This window comes from Cetorhinus maximus, chromosome 19, assembly GCF_964194155.1.
Source record: "Cetorhinus maximus chromosome 19, sCetMax3.hap1.1, whole genome shotgun sequence".
Taxonomy (NCBI): domain Eukaryota; kingdom Metazoa; phylum Chordata; class Chondrichthyes; order Lamniformes; family Cetorhinidae; genus Cetorhinus; species Cetorhinus maximus.
In genome coordinates this window covers 13,064,590-13,080,683 of record NC_135897.1, presented here as the reverse complement: position 1 = coordinate 13,080,683, position 16,094 = coordinate 13,064,590, and the positions used below count along the sequence as shown (strand labels likewise).

Genomic DNA, 16,094 nt, shown 5'->3' with positions numbered 1-16,094 from the left:
TTTCAATTAAGATGCCTCTTACTCTTCTAAACTCCAGCGGATACAAGCCTAGCCTGTCCAACCTTTCTTCACAAGGCAACCCGCCTGTACCAGGTATTAGTCTGGTAAACCTTCTCTGAACTGCTTCCAATGCTGTCAAAAGGAAAGTGCTAGAATCTATCATTAAAGAGGTTATAGCAGGATACTTGGAAAATCACAATGCGATCAGGCAGAGGCAACATGGTTTTGTGAAAGGGAAATCGCGTTTAACTAATTATTAGAGTTTTTTGAAGAAGTAACATTCAAGGTTGGTAAAGGGGAATCAGTAGATGCGCTGTGCTTAGATTTCCAAAAGGCATTTGATAATGTACCACATCACACAAAATAAGAGCACATTGTGCAGGGAATAACATATTCACACGGACAAATGATTGGTTAGCTAACAGGAAGCAAAGAGTAAGGATAAAATGGTCATTTTCGGATTGGTAAGCTGTAACTAGTGGGGTGCCACAGGGATCAGTGCTGGGGCCTCAACTATTTACAATCTATGTCAATGATATGGATGAAGGGACTGAATGTAAGGTAGCTAAATTTTCTGATGACACCAAGATAGGTAGGAAAGTAAGTTGCCAAGAGGAAGTAGATAATCTGAAAAGGGACATAGGCAGGTTAAGTGAGTGGGCAATAATTTGGTAGATTGGCTATAACATGGGGAAATGTGAACTTGTCCACTTTGACAGGAAGAATGAAAAAACAGCACATTATTTAAATGGAGAGAGATTGCAGAGCTCAGTGGTACAGAGGGATCTGGGTGTCCTGGAACATAAATCACAGAAAGTTAGTATGCAGGTACAGCAAGCGATTAGGAAGGCAAATGGAATGTTGGCATTTATGGCAAAAGGAATGGAATATAAAAGTGGGGACCTTTCACTGCAGTGGTATAGGGCCTTGGTGAGACCACATCTGGGGCACTGTGCACAGTTTTGGTCTCCTTAATTGTGAAAAGATACAACTATTTTAGAAGCAGTTCAGAGAAGGTTCACTTGAGTCATTCTTGGGATGAAGGGCTTATCCTTTGAAGAAAGGTTGAAGAGTGGGGGGACCTATACCCATTGGAGTTTAGAAGAATGAGAGCTGTTCTTATTGAAGTATATAAGATCCTGAGGGGACTTGATAGGGTGGATACCAGGAGGATGTTTACTCTTGTGGGGGGAGACTAAAATTTGAGGATATAGTTTAAGAATAAGAGGTCTATCCTTTAAGACAGAGATGAGGAGAATTCTTTTTCTCTCAGATGGTTGTTAGTCTGTGGAATGATCTTCCCCAGAAAGTAGTGAAGGATGTGTCTTTAAATTTAGTCAAGGCTGAGTTAGATAAAATTTTGGTAGGTGAGAGAGTCAAGGGTTCTGGGGGGGAAGACAGGAAAGTGGAGCTGAGACCACAATCGGATCAGCCATGATCTAATTGAATGGTGGAGCAGGCTCGAAGGGTTGAATGGCCTACTCCTACTCCTAAGGTCTAATGAGCCTGAAATTCATTGAGGTTGCTGCATAAGGAATAACACTAAGTCCTTTGCTGAGCTCAGATCGTTCAGCACCAGAGAGAGGAAGGTCAGAGGGGTTAGTGAATAGATGGTAAGAGGTGAGATTAGAAAAAGGGTTGGGGTCAGAGGTAAGGGATGGGGAGAGAGGAGCATCAGTACCAATAGTTATTGGAGCAAACAGCGTTGTTTAACCCCAGTTTGTACTGAGATGGGGTTTGTGGTGATCCCATCAAGGACCAGGAGGTAATCAGTGTTCACTGGAGAGAAGCTTTTAAAGAACTCCTCGAACGACTCAAATGTCCTCAACTCCATCCATCAATAGCCCATTCAGCTCAGTCTTGGTGCTACCTTTCCAAAATAAAGCTGGAAAAGCCATTTGACGGCCAAGAAACAACAAAGCCCCTAAAGAAGATGGAATCCCTGCTGAGAATCTGAAACATGTCGGAGATACGGTTCTGGAATGCCAGGGAATCTCAGGGAGGCTGTGGTCATGGCTATATTCAAAAAGGGAGACAAGTCCGATTACAGTAACTATGGAAGAATCTCCCTGCTGACTGCGACAGGCAAGATCATTGCAAGGATCCTCCTCAACTTCCTTCTACCGGTAACTAACTATCCACCACACATGGAATAGCAAATACAACAAAGCTCATCTCATGAGATTACTTGAATTTGCATCAGTCCCTGCACAAATGTGGCACCACATGCAATCTCACCAACTTTTCCAACTTGGCCTCCAGTATGTCAGATCTCATGCTTTTCTTACTCAATATACTTGGTCTTCAAGTCAACTACAACAGTTGCTCCTGAGTTCCCTGGAGTCAGTCATCACCAAAAAGGCACGCTCCTGCAGAACCTCCTTAGCTCAGTTCATGGTAGTCTTGATGACACAAATCCCCTTGAGACTCCTTTCGCTGACTTCTTTAATAAACCTTGTTAAACCTGTCTGGTCGGTTCTGGCAAAACTGAAGCATTGCAGTAGGATTGTCCAATTCACAATTCCTACTCTAACCTGGTCTTCAGATTCCTGTCCCTTTTAACTGTGTTAAACATACAGCTCCTTGTAATGTGCCTGCTCTGCTCTTCCCCTGCTGCAGCTTCTTTGTGTCTACTAGTCAAACGCCTTCTTTCTTAACTTCCTACCTATTGGCACTGCTTCCACGTCAAGGATCGTCAGGTCACTTGGACATCAGCCTGATCCAAGCATTTCCATTCTGAGTTCCATATATCAAAGACCGAGTATTACAAATTATCCAAGAAACTAGAAATTGATCCCTTTACAATTGATGCTAACTCTTAAATGCTAACTCCTAAATGTCACAGGAGTCCTGTGAAGAATGCTGGGCAAGTCAGGGTGTCAGGCTTAGCACTTGAAAGTGTTACACCGCTCACCTTCATAGTCTGCTGTGGCCCTGGATCCTCTTGCAACACTGGCTCCAGGTTGGATGGAGCATACTTCTCTTTCCTGGATTCCTTGGTCACTTTCATCCATGCCTGCTTGGTTGGAGAGGGAGTCTCCTCCCCTCTTGGTGAGCCCACCTCACCGCAGACCCTAAGATCCCACAGCAGGACCTTCGGGTAAAAGAGAGAGTCCTTTTGTATATTGCATTATCTGCAAATATCTGTAAATAGCTAGGAACTAGTTATCCTGGAACTAATAGTTGTTTAAGTGTTCTGCAGGCGGTATTTCACGGCTGCACCAGGGACTGAGACAGTTTAAACTGTTCCTTCTATTGTACAAGGCAGTTTGGTAAAATTAAAGATAAAGGGTTCTGATCTTGCCAAGCTTAAAGTGTGACTATTACGGATATCTGGGGCAGGATTTTCAGCTCAGCACGCGGGCGCGTGCCCGACATGCGCGAGCGTAAAATAGTGCGCAATAATGTCGGGCGAGCGTCCCAACGTCGTCATGCACCCACGCGATATTTCGGTTGGCGGGTGCGTACAGGAGTTGCCAGTGCACCCGCTGACAGTTAAGAGGACTGTTAAGCCCATTATTCAATTAATTGAAGTGATTTTTTTCCCCTGCCTGTCCAACCTCACAGTTGGTGGGTGGGCGGAAAGGCCAAGCGACCTTTGGATTTTTGGGGAGACCTCATCCACAGGTGGGATGAGGCTTCCGATGTTAATTAAAAATAAAATAAAGATGTTTAAAACTCATTTTTAACATGTCCCTGCTCAGGTAACAGAGTCACATGAGAGGACATGTTTTCCTTATTTTTGAAATCTTTCTTTTTAACGTTAAAGCTCCTCAGCTCCCTGAAACAGCTCTGTACCTTCAGGAAGCTTTCACTGAGCACATCCTCACGCATGCACACACTTCAGCTCTCAAACTCCTCCTGCCCCCACCCTGGCAGCACTGAGGTTATCAGCACGCGTATCACGTTAGCTGGCCGTTAATTGGCCATTAGCGTGAAATCGTGTTCGGGGCCCAATCACGGGCAGCTCCCGCCCCCTGGGAGCGCCCGCTCACAGGCCCGCCCACCGCGAAGAGAATCCTCCCCCTGGAAACTAAAGAACAGCAGACCCAGGGAGCAATTTTCCCAGCTTCGTCTCCATTCCTGTGGTTGCAGGAACATCAAAAACCCTAGTGTTGGTGAGTCTTTGTAACCCATGCTGTGGCCCTTTTAATAAGGCATCCTTCCTTTGGCAGGCTGGATGTATCAGCCCACTTGTCCTCCTGATCGGTCGGGAAGCCAGAGGTGGGTTGGTAATAAGTTTGCTCTGGGAGAGAGCAACATCCAGGCACCCACATCACTCATTTGGATTCCTGAACCGAAAATGGTCCCGCCATTCCAGCAGACGATTGCGTCCAACATGTTTAATAAACACATTCAACAGGATCATTGTACAAACATGTTCAGGTGGCCCTCAAAGTCGCCAAATTACCCAATTTGGATGGAAATTCCTGAGGTTACTGGGGTTTGGAAATTCTTCGGCCAAAACCCTCCCATCTCCCTTTGTGGGAGCGGTACCAGAGGCTGGAGTATTTCAACTGTTCGCCTCCTGTTTAAAAATGAGGAGAGGGTTAAACGCAGCAACTACAGACCAGTCAGCATAATGATGGTGCTGGGGAAACTTTTAGAGGCAATTATCCAGGCCAAAATTAATTAGTAATTGGAAAACTGGTGCTGGTGGTGAGTTACAGTTCACTCAGTGAGCCTGGGTTACCGTGGCAACATGCACTTTTACATGCATGTTGTAGTCTGGAGCTACAGAAAGTGATGGTGGAGACTCTGATGTTCGTTCCATCACATGGCTGACCAGGAGTCTCTCCTGCTCATACCACCTGCCGTTGGTGTGCAGTGGAAGGGTTTACAGGTAGACACTCGACCTGTTTTGGTCACGATATAAACACACCTTCCTTGGTCATCAAGCCCTGGGTGGGACTTGAACCCAGAGCTTCTGGCTCAGAGGCGGGGACGTTACACGTTGCACTACAAGACCTCCATCAGGAAAAGTCTGGGCGAATAAAAGTATAAATAAAGAATGGGCTCACTAGTGAGCCTATCAGCAGTAAGCAAGGGAGAGAAACAGCCTTTGTTTGGAGGAGCTGTTTCTTGCAGAAGATGTCACTTCCACGGGCGGTGGTGATTTCTCTCCGGTTGCTGTAGTGATTGAATTTTCCAGGGATTTTTGGGGGCTTTCATTGGCGAATTTGCCCACCACCCCTGTAAATTTTGAACGTTGAGTTAAACTGCTTGTAAAAAAAAATCTAAAAACATGGAACATTTAAATTAACTCCAGGTGCAGCGTTATTTTATTCCCAGTGCATTTTTCTCTGTGTGGAATGGAATGAAGTACCATAAGCTGCATATGTACATGTGTGGTCACCCATATACAGCAATTGGAAAACTTAACAGTCCCCAGTTCTTAACAGTCAAGGTAATAGCCAGCTCAATAGCCATTCCTGATGGAGCTGATTCGGGATCACAAAGAGGATTTACAAATGGAAGCAGAGGGCATGGCTGAAATACTAAATGAATTCTTTGGATCTCTCTTTGCCAAGGAAGAAGATTCTGGAAAAGCCCTAATGAATAAGGAGGTTGTTGCAAGACTGGATGGGTAAAATTTGATAAGGATAGGTGTTAGACAATGTGTAAAGTTGATAAGCAAACAAGACTGCATCAGATGCCTCTAAGGATGCTGAGGAAATTAAGGGTGGAAATTGTGGAGGCACTGATCATAATCCTCCAATCTGCCTGAGAGACAGGGGTGGGTACCAGGGGACTGGAGGATTGAAAATGTCGCACCCTCATACAAAAATGATAAGCACCACATGTGGAAGCCAGTCAGTTTAACTTCAGTGGTGGCAAAGCTTTTAGAGACAATGGGCAGAATTTTGCCCTTGTCGGGTGGGCTTGGCAGGAGTGAGCAGGGGAGGTAGGAAGCCGACTGCTGCCCGCAATCAGGGCCGGACCGCGATTTCAACCTGGCCTGCCCAGTATGTAATGTGAGCGGCAGCGCTCAGTGCTGTCTTTTCCAGCAGGGCTGGGGGTTAGTGGGGAGGGGAGGGGGGGGGGGGCGTGTGGAATGGGGTGAGGGGTGGGGAGTGTGGTGCAGGGTGAGGAGGAAAAGCACGAACTTGAAAATCTCCCTAAGGTACAGAAAAAAATAAAGATTTTAAAAATGTTATAAAACATGTCGCCTCATGTGACTGTCACATGAGCAGGGACATGTTATTAAAGTAATGTTAAAATGTTAATTTTATTTTAATTTGCTGTTGGAAGCCTCATCCCGCCCGTGGATGAGGTTTCCTAAAAATGCAAAGGCCGCTTGGCCTTTTCGCCTGCCCGCCAACCATAACAAGAAATTTCTCTCAAAAATTTCTCTCAGCGCACCCGCTGACCGAAATATTGCGCGAGTGCACGATGATGTCAGGACGCTCGCTCGACGTCATTGCGCCTCATTTCATGCTCGGTCGGGTCGGGCGTGCGCCCGCCTGCCGAGATAAAAATTCTCTCCAATATGGCAAGACATTGGACAAATGTGGATTAGTTATGGAAAGCCACTATGGATTTCTTCAAGGCAAATCATGTTTAAGTAAAGTGACTGAATTTTTTGATGAGGTCCATACATGGATGTCCAGAAGATGCTTGATAAACTGCTACATAATAGGCTTGTCAGCAAATTTGAGGTCCATAGAATAAAACGGACAGTGACAGCATGGATGCAAGTGATAGGAAACAGAGAGTAGTGGAGAATGCTTGTCTTTCGGACTGGAAGAAGGTGCATAGTGGAGTTCCCCAGGGATCAGTATTAGGACGATTACTTCATTTATATTCATGACCGAGACTTGGGTGTTCAGGGCACAATTTCAAAATTTGCGGATGGCACAAGACTTGGAAGTATTGTAAACTGCGAGGAGGATAGTGATAAAAGTTCAAGAGCGAATAGACAGGTTGGTAGAACGAGTGGACATGTGACAGGTGGAATTTCATGCAGAGAAAAGCGAAGTGATATATTTTTGGAGGAAGAAAATGGGGAGACAATATAAAATAAAGAGTACAGTTCTAAAGTGGGTGCAAGACCAGTGGTATATGTGCACAAATCATTGAAGGTGGCAGAACAGGTTGAGAAAATGGTCAGTAAGGCAGACAGGACAGTGATATTTATATAGAAAGACATTGGTCCAGATTTTAGCTACGTCGTGCCAACTTTGGAGCCCTTTACAAGTGGCAGGCAGGACCTGATTCTGGGGTTCCTGTTCTTATTCCCTTTTCTGGCCATTTTTTCCAGCGCAAAATAAAGGTGTGGATAGCCAGCCTGCATGCCGCACCCCCAGCGCTCCCGGCTCCATCGCAGCTGCACGCAGTTAAACACCGTTCCCCCTCTGGCACCCGCCCAACCCCAACTGGAACTTTTTGTGAAGCCCCTTCCATAATTAAACGTTTTTCACGGCACCTCAGTGGAGTCCTGAACAATGCCAGGAAACAAATAAAAACAGCGATCTGCTCCTGGAATTCTTTGGTTGTCAGGCCATTTGCCTTGAAATGCAAAAAAAAAGTTATTTCAGTTTCAAGCTCCAGCTTCTTCAGAAGTGTGGAGAGATCTTCCATCAAACTGCTTCCTTGTAGCGCGGGATCGTGGGTGGCAGCTGGATAGGGTGACCAATGTGTAGGGTGGCAGGCAGATGAGGTGGGTGGTTGGGCCGGGTCGGAAGGGGTTGGTCCAGTCGGGGGCTAGTCATGTCTGGTCGGGGGAGTCAGTTTGTCTGGGGGGAGTCGGGTGGTGGGAGCTAGTGAGGTCGGGTCGGGGCAGAGTCAGGGGTCGCAGGGGAGTCAGGGGGTCAGGGGTGTGGCCAGGTGGTGGGGGCCAGTCAGGTTGGGCTGGGGAGTGGGGCTTGGGGGTTCGGGTTGGTAGTCAGGCAGTGGGGGCTAGTCAGATCGGGTCAAGGGGTATTGAAGGCTCAGAGACGCATTGAGAGGTCAGGGAAGTAGTCAGGGGCATTGATTGGGGTGTGCGTGAGGTCAATTGTATAATTACCGAGGAGTTTGATTAGGATTTTTCTATTTAACATTTCCTGGTACCAAGTAAATGTCTGAAGTCTCCAACGCTAACTCAGAGTTGGAAACATTTTCGGTGGGTCCCAGGGAGCAGGAGAATTGCTCATCAGAAGCTCAAACTTCATCTGCAATTACCACAGAGTCCGAGACGAGGCATCCACAGGGTGCCAAAGTGCACCTTGGAAGGATGTGCCCAGTCTTCAGCTATCTGAAGATCTGGGCCCTCAGCTGAAAGCCTAGAGAAAAGCCTTCCTAAAAGCTATAAGGAACAGTAAACACAAAAACCCCAGCAAGAATCTGAGAATTCTGACTTTGACAGGTTTTATTTGGCGCATTTTTCAAGATTTTGAGCCAGACTGAAATTTGGTGTTTGAAACCAGGTGATGGGGTGGAATTGTCTGTGCCGTTGGCGTCGGGCGTGTTCCGTGGCGTGAGCGGACAATATGGTGAGAAGGCCAAAAATCGGTTTCACCACGTTGTGAAACCAGTTTGCGATCGTCCGCTCATCTCATTGATGGCGGGCAGCGTTTCCCACCATTGGCTGTCAGGAACCTCACTGTAATACATCAGCGTATCATTATAAGGCCAGCCCGCAGGACTCACTCCCCCCGTTGGATCATCCACCCACGTCAGCATGATTGCCCGCCAATGTGTTTCACAACAGCATGTATAAGGCGTGCACTTGACGGGCTGCACCTTGAGGGGAACTCAGAGGTGAGTCTACAGTAACATTCCAGAGCACACGTGAGGGACGCATGTTGGACTTAACGGTTGAAGCGTGTTGTGGTGGGGCTGGCAAAGGCTGCCCTGTGGATGAAGGTAGTGCACAAGCATGTGTGGGGTGGGGGTAGGGCAGGCGAGGGAAGCGACCATGCATTCGGGACACCTAAAATGACCATTCCCCTATAGCTGAGACAGTTCAGGCACAGCCACATTGATATGATTGGAGTCTGGCCTCTAGCTTATCTGCCCACTCAAGCAACGCAGAGGCATGAAAGTGCCACCAAGTGCTCCGGAGCTTTTCATCTGCCAGGCACAGCCTGCAAGCTAATGAGCATTTTACTGGACTTCAGGACAGTTGGACGACTGGGCACGTTGCACAATCTCCTTGCTAAAGCTGGCCATGGAGCAGTCACTGGTGAAGGCACTCACGGCTCAGATCTCTATCGCAACACGCGGTGAACTACATCAACCACAAGGGGTGCCACTCGCTGAATGTGCAGCTGATGTGCGACTACCAGAAACACATCCTGCAGGACTGCGCACGGTTTCCAGGGAGTGTGCACGACTCCTACATTCTCAATTGGTCACAGATCCCTGACATCTTCTAGGGTCCACAGAAGCTGCAGGGTTGGCTCCTCAGAGCCAAGGGCCACCAGTAGAGGCCGTGGCTGATGACACCCGTGCAGCGGCCTCAGACTGCAGCAGAGTGAAGGCATAAGCAGACCATCGGGATGCTGAAGATGAGGTTCCAGTGCCTAGGCCAGTCTGGTGGAGCCCTGCAATACAGTCCACAGAGGGTGTCACTCATCATCATCGTCTGCTGCGCCCTTTACAACCTGGAACTGCAACGGGGAGAGGAGCTGGCTAAGGAGGAGATGGAGGAGCTGTACGTCTCCTCCAATGAGAACGCTGATGGTGATGAGGGTGAGGAGGTCCTCGAGGCGATGATGATGGGGATGAGGCCCTCGCACTGGCCAGATGGGGCAGGTGTGCTCGGGAGGCCCTCATAGCTACTAGATTTGTGGAGGATGATGACAACATGCAGTGGGGTGTCCCCGTTGATCCTCACATTGCATCTGTGGACGTCTGATTCCAGTCTGGCTTATGGCAGCGCTAATACCCTCTGTGTGAATGCTCCTGTCATGGAGATGCCGTGGAGGCCCTAATAGTCGCTCGCTTGCAGAAGGACGATGACGACATGCAGTGAGGACACTCCATAGATCTTCACACAGCCTCTGAGAATATCTGACTCCTGTCTGGCTGAGGGCAGGTCGCTTGTGCTCTGTGATCAGGGTCATATCATAGAGACACAGCCATGAAACTTTAGAAGCATCTGATCCTTTGTCCACCTTCTGCACCTGAGCCCTTCAGGAGCACAGCGTCACTGGTCACAGATGCTGAAGAGATGGAGGCCAGCCCCACCTTAAAGGTGCTGAGAGCACACAGAGAGAATGAGGGAACTCTGTGACACCTGCCCACTACATTCTGGCAGCAATGACCAGCACCATCGAGGTGCGGACATCAGTAATGTGTCCAGGCAGTGTGAGGCTGGGCCATCACTTTGGTCTGATGTTACACACTGAACAGGGAAGGGGCCCTGGACTGAGGCAGCTGCCTTTATCTTGCACAGAAAGGTTTCACATCTGAGTGACATGAACAATGTTCATCAGAACAAGGAGCCTCAGGCAGGGAGACATTCTTGGGAGTTTATTGACAATAGTGAATATTATGTACAAGTGATTAACACCCATGCCCAGGCTGTGAATTACATCTGCTTAACCTTCTTAGCCCTGCCCCTACATCTTGGTGCTCCCTGGGCATCCACAGTGGAGGTGTAGGCAGCCTGCTGACTGCAATGCCCTGTCTGTGATGACCTCAGCGGTCGTCCTCTGGAGAGCCAAGACCTGAAGGGCCCCGGCCTGCTTTCGGGGTCCTGCTGTGTGGCAGTGGCACCCTCCTCAGCCTGTAGAGCTGGATTTCCTGGGGTCAAAGGAAGAGTTTATTCAGATGTGCTGGACTTTTCTGGAGTCCCCTGGGTGGATGGCCCCAGGGTGTGCACCAGCTGATCCTCCTCCCTATGGGTGCCTGAGGGCCCCTGACTGACTCCTTGAAGAGAAGGGGAAGCTGGAGTTAGGTCGAGCTGCCCTGCACCCCTCTCGCCAACCTGCTATTGTAGGCCAACTATGGCATCAGCGATGGAGTTGAGGCCACGCAGCAATGCGGGATAAATGTCTTGGATCAAGGTCTCTATGGCAGTCGCCATCTTACCAGCGTTGACCTCAGTGCATTGGCATGCCAGTGCTATCACCTCAGCCTGAAGGCAGACAGAGTCCTCCATCATGCCTTGCAATCTGAGGAGTGCAGCGGACATTCCTTCCTGATGTTCCCGAGCTTGCCTTTGCAGCTCCAGCAACTGTAACATGACCGAGTCCAGAGGCTCCTCATCTGACTCGGACTCAGCAACGTTCTGGCCTGCAGCAATCCTCCGAGTGCTGGACACCAGTGTAGTCCCTGCCTCCGCCTGCTGTGGATCAGACAGTGGGTGGCCCTGTTTTCAAAGTCCGCTTGATTTCAAGCATTCTTCCACTGGTAAGAGTCCTTTCCCCCTTGTTGTGTGCCAGCTTGTCCTGCACAAGTAGAGATTGAGAGACTATAAGCAGGACACCTGCCAGGCCAGATGATAAGTATGACTGGCATGTGTGGGTGGTGAGTGGTCCAATGGACGAAATGAGGACAATGAAGGTGTGTATGTGAGAGAGTGAATGGTGATGTCCCTTGAACTGGTAGTGAGTGAGGGCCTTGTGGGTGTGTGATGGATTTGTGACTGTGTGAGTTGAGAGTAATGAGAAGAGTGACTTACCCTGGTGGAACGGAGGAGATCATTCATCCTCTGAGGGTCAGAGAATGGCAGGAAGCCACAGAGAGAAAAAACCGAAGAATACATTAACAATCAAGACTAGATGTTACAAAGTTAACAAGATAAAACTGAAGGTTCTCTATCTGAATGCACGTAGCATTCATAACAAAGTAAATGAATTGATGGTCACATTGAAGTAAATAAATTTGATCTGATAGCAATTACAGAGACATGGCTGCAGGACAACAAAGGTTGGGGTCTTAATATTGAAGGGTACATGACATTCAAGAAGAATAGAAAGCTGGGTTAAGGTGGAGGGGTAGCACTGTTAATCAAAGAGGGCATTGGTGCAATATTTAGAGATGACCTTGGTTCAGGAGATCAGGTTGTAGAATCGGTTTGGGTGGAGCTGAGGAATAGTAAGGGAAAAAGTCATTTGTTGGAGTGGTCTACAGGCCCCCTAACAGTAACCACAGTGGAGGACAAAGTACTCAAGAGAAAATATTGGGTGCTTGTGATAAAGGGATGGCAATAATCATGGGTGATTTTAATCTACATATAAACTAGAAAAATCAGATTGGTAACCTGGATGAGGAGTTCTTAGAATGTTTTCGAGATAGTTTCTCAAAGCAGCATGTTCTGGAACCAACCAGAGAACAGGTTATATTAGACTTGGTATTGTGTAATGTGACAGGGTTAATTAGTGAACTCAGAGTAAAGGCACCACTAGGTAGCAGCGACTACAATATGATTGAATTTTACATCCAGTTTGAAAAGGAGAAGAGTAAGTCTAAGACTAGTATCTTAAACTTAAATAAGGACAACTACGTGGGAATGAAAGCTGAGCTAGCTGAAGTGAACTGGGAAACTAGGCTAGAGGATAGATCAATAGCGAAACAGTGGCAAACATTTAAGGGGATATTTCAGAGTATTCAGAATAAGTACATTCATACTATAAAGAAAAATTCTAAAGGGAGGACCCACCATCCGTGGTTAACTAGAGAAGTTAAGGAAAGCATCAAACTTAAGGAAAACGCATACAACTCCGCAAAGATGAGGAGCAAGACAGATGATTGGACAGAATATAAAGAACGGCAGAGAATGACTAAAAGGTTAATCAGGAGAAAGAGATTAGAGAATGAGGAAGCTAGCTAGAAATGTAAAACGGATAGCAAGAGTTTCTACAGGTACTTAAAAAGGAAAAGAGTAAGTAAAGTGATTGTTGGTCCTCTAGAGGGTGACAGTGGGGAGTTGATAGTAGATAATAAGGGAATGGTGGAAGAAATGAGCACATATTTTGCTTCTGTGTTCACTATAGAGGATATAAAAAACATTCCAGTAATAGCTGCAAATCAGGAGGTAAACAGGAAAAAGGAACTTGGTGAAATTGAAATCGCTAAGGAAATGGTACTGAGCAAATTGATGGAGCTGTGGGCTGGCAAGTCTCTGTGTCCCGATGGGCTACATCCTAGGGTCTTAAAAGATGTAGCTAATGAGGTAGTTGATGCGCTGATGTTAATTTTCCAAAATTCACTAGATTCTGGAAAGGTTCCATTAGACTGGAAAGTTGCAAATATAACCTCCCTATTCAGGAAGGGAGGGAGGTGGAAAACAGAAATCTATAGGCCAGTTAGCTTGACATCTGTCGTGGGGAAGTTATTAGAATCGATCATTAAGGAGGTTATAGCTGGGCACTTGGAAGACCTCCAAGCAATCGGAAAGAGTCAGCATGGGTTTGTGAAGTTAAAATCATTTTCAACCAATTTATTGGAGTTTTTTGAAGGAGTAACATGCACAGTGGATAAAGGGGAGCCTGTAGACATACTGTACTTGGATTTCCAGAAGGCATTTGATCAGCTGCCACATCAAAGATAACTACGGAAAATAAAAGCACGTAGTGTTAGGGGTAACATATTAGCATGGGAAGAAGATTGGCTGGCTGGCAGAAAGCAGGGAGTATGCATAAATGGGTCTTTTTCAGATTGGCAGGATGTGACGAGTGGAGCCCCACCGGGGTCTGTGATGGGGCCTCAACTTTTTACGATTTACATCAATGACTTAGATGAAGGGAGTGAAGGCATGGTGGCTAAATTTGCAGATGACACAAAGATAAGTAGGAAAGTATGTTGTGAAAGGGGCATGAGGAGGTTGCAGATGGGTATAGATAGGTTAAATGAGTGGGAAAAGATCTGGAAAATGGAGTTTAATGTGGGAAAATGTGAAGTTGTTCACTTTGGCAGGAAGAACAAAAAAGCAGAGTATTAAGTAAATGGAGAACGGCTGCATAATTCTGAGGTGCAGAGGGATCTAGGTGTTATAGTACATGAGTCACAAAAAGTTAGTATGCAGGTACAGCAAGTAATTAAGAAGACTAATGGAATGCTATCCTTTATTACGAGAGAGATTGAACATAAAAGTAAGGATGTTATGTTTCAGTTATACAGGGCATTGGTGAGACTGCACCTCGAATACTATGTGCAGTTTTGGTCTCCTTATTTAAGGAAGGATGTAAATGCATTGGAGATGGTTCAGAGGAGGTTTACTAGATTGATACCTGGAATGAGTGGGTTTTCTTATGAGGAAAGGTTGGACAGACTGGGCTTGTTTCCACTGGAGTTTAGAAGAGTGAGGGATGATTTGATTGAAGTGTACAAGATCCTGAACGGCCTTGACAAAGTGGACGTCAAAAGGTTGTTTCCTCTTGTGGGTGAGTCCAGAACTAGGGGCCATTGTTTTAAAATTATGATTCGCTCTTTTAGGACAGAGATGAGGAGAATTTTTTTCTTTTAAAAGGTTGTGCAACTTTGAAACTCTCTGCCTCAGAAGGTGTTGGAAGAGGGGTCATTGAATATTTTTAAGGCAGATGTAGATAGGTTCTTAAACAAAAACATAAAATGCTGGAAAAACTCAGCAGGTCGAACAGCATCTGTGGAGAGGAAGACAGAGTTAATGTTTCAAATCCATATGACTCTTCTTCAGAGCTCTTTTCCAGCATTTTCTGTTTTTGTTTCAGAATTCCAGCATCCGCAGTATTTTGCTTTTATCGTAGATAGATTCTTGTTAGGCAAGGGAATCAAAGGTTACTGGGGTTAGATGGGAATGTGGAAATCGAAACACAAGAAGATCAGCCATGACCTTATTGAATGGTAAAGCACGCTCGAGGGGCCGAATGGTCTACCCCTGCTTTCACAACAAGCCTCCACTGGATCCAAAAGGCACTCAAGGGAGGCAACATTGAACCTGGGGGCTGCGGTCCTTTTGCCTTTCAGGGGCCATGTCTCCTGTGCAGCAGTCGTGGGCTGGAAGCACCGAGAGGTGTGCGCGCGGCTGGACTTTAAATATGGTGCCAGGTATGATGAAGTGGCGAGATGGTGGCACAGCAGGCGAATGAGAGCCCGCCTGCCATGGAAACGATGCATTCCCAGGAATACATAATTAATGTGGCGAGTTTGGGATGATAAGACGTGAGAAACCGTCATTGTGGCCGTTGGGTAAATTGTTGTTTTACCGCTCGCGACCACACTTAGTGCAAATCTGGGATGATTCCGTCCATGGTTGTTTATATATCCCGATTTATATCCACCGCGCCATGCATTCTGCTCCCTCTGTGATGAAGGCAAAGGCCCAGAAAATGAGTAAACGATGTTCAGTTAGATGGAGGAGTTGCAGCGAGCGAGCCTTGGAGACAGATTCTGTGAGGAGCTACAGAGCCTGTCTCCCATTTACCTCCTTTCCTTCTGTTGTCTGTCTCGAGAAACGACATGGTGTGGATCTTGGAAACACGTATGGGACACCAACACAAGAGCGCACCTTCACTCACTTCTTGGCTGAAGCTATTCATCAGGGCTGCAACACTCAGGTGCAATCCCCATGCTATATAAACATTCTGATGGATGGCAGCACTGACAGGCGTAACAAAAAGAGTTTTTTGTTGCACATCAAGTACCTAGACAATGGTATCCCACATGAGGTTGTTTGGAATCCAAGATGTTGAGCATGCAAAAGCAGATGGAATCTTGGACTGCATCCCAGAGTGCAAGAAGAACCTGATAGGCTATGGTGGAGATGGGGTTGGCGTTGGCTATGGCCACAGAGATGGCAGCTCCGCAAAGCCAGCTGCTGAGATATTATGACTAATTAGAGTCCACCGTGTGGCACATTGATTAGAACTTGCCACCAAAGAAGCATACAGAGGCAGCTGCTTCACCAGAGAGATTGATGGCTTCTTAACCTTATACACATCATTCCACAGAAAGTCATTTTTGGGAGCTCAGTGAAATGGCTGACTTGCTAGAGGAAACCATCCCGAGATCAACACGGTTAGAGGGTACACATTGAGTTGATCACAGGCGATGAGAACTGATGACATTGGACGGGATATATCCCACTGGTGTTGCCCATCTAAATGACATAAGTGAGCAGCAGGCTGCAGTCAATAAAGAAGATGCTTCTAAAGCAAGGGGAATGATAAAAGGGCTCACCTCCT

At 46.8% G+C, this 16,094-nt stretch overlaps 1 protein-coding gene across 1 annotated transcript in view; it reads right to left on the bottom strand.

Moving 5' to 3' along the window:
- Positions 1-16,094, bottom strand: part of LOC144693663 (lactosylceramide 4-alpha-galactosyltransferase-like) — a 278,016-nt gene that overhangs the window by 156,345 nt on the left and 105,577 nt on the right. The gene's annotated exons all lie outside the window — the stretch shown is intronic.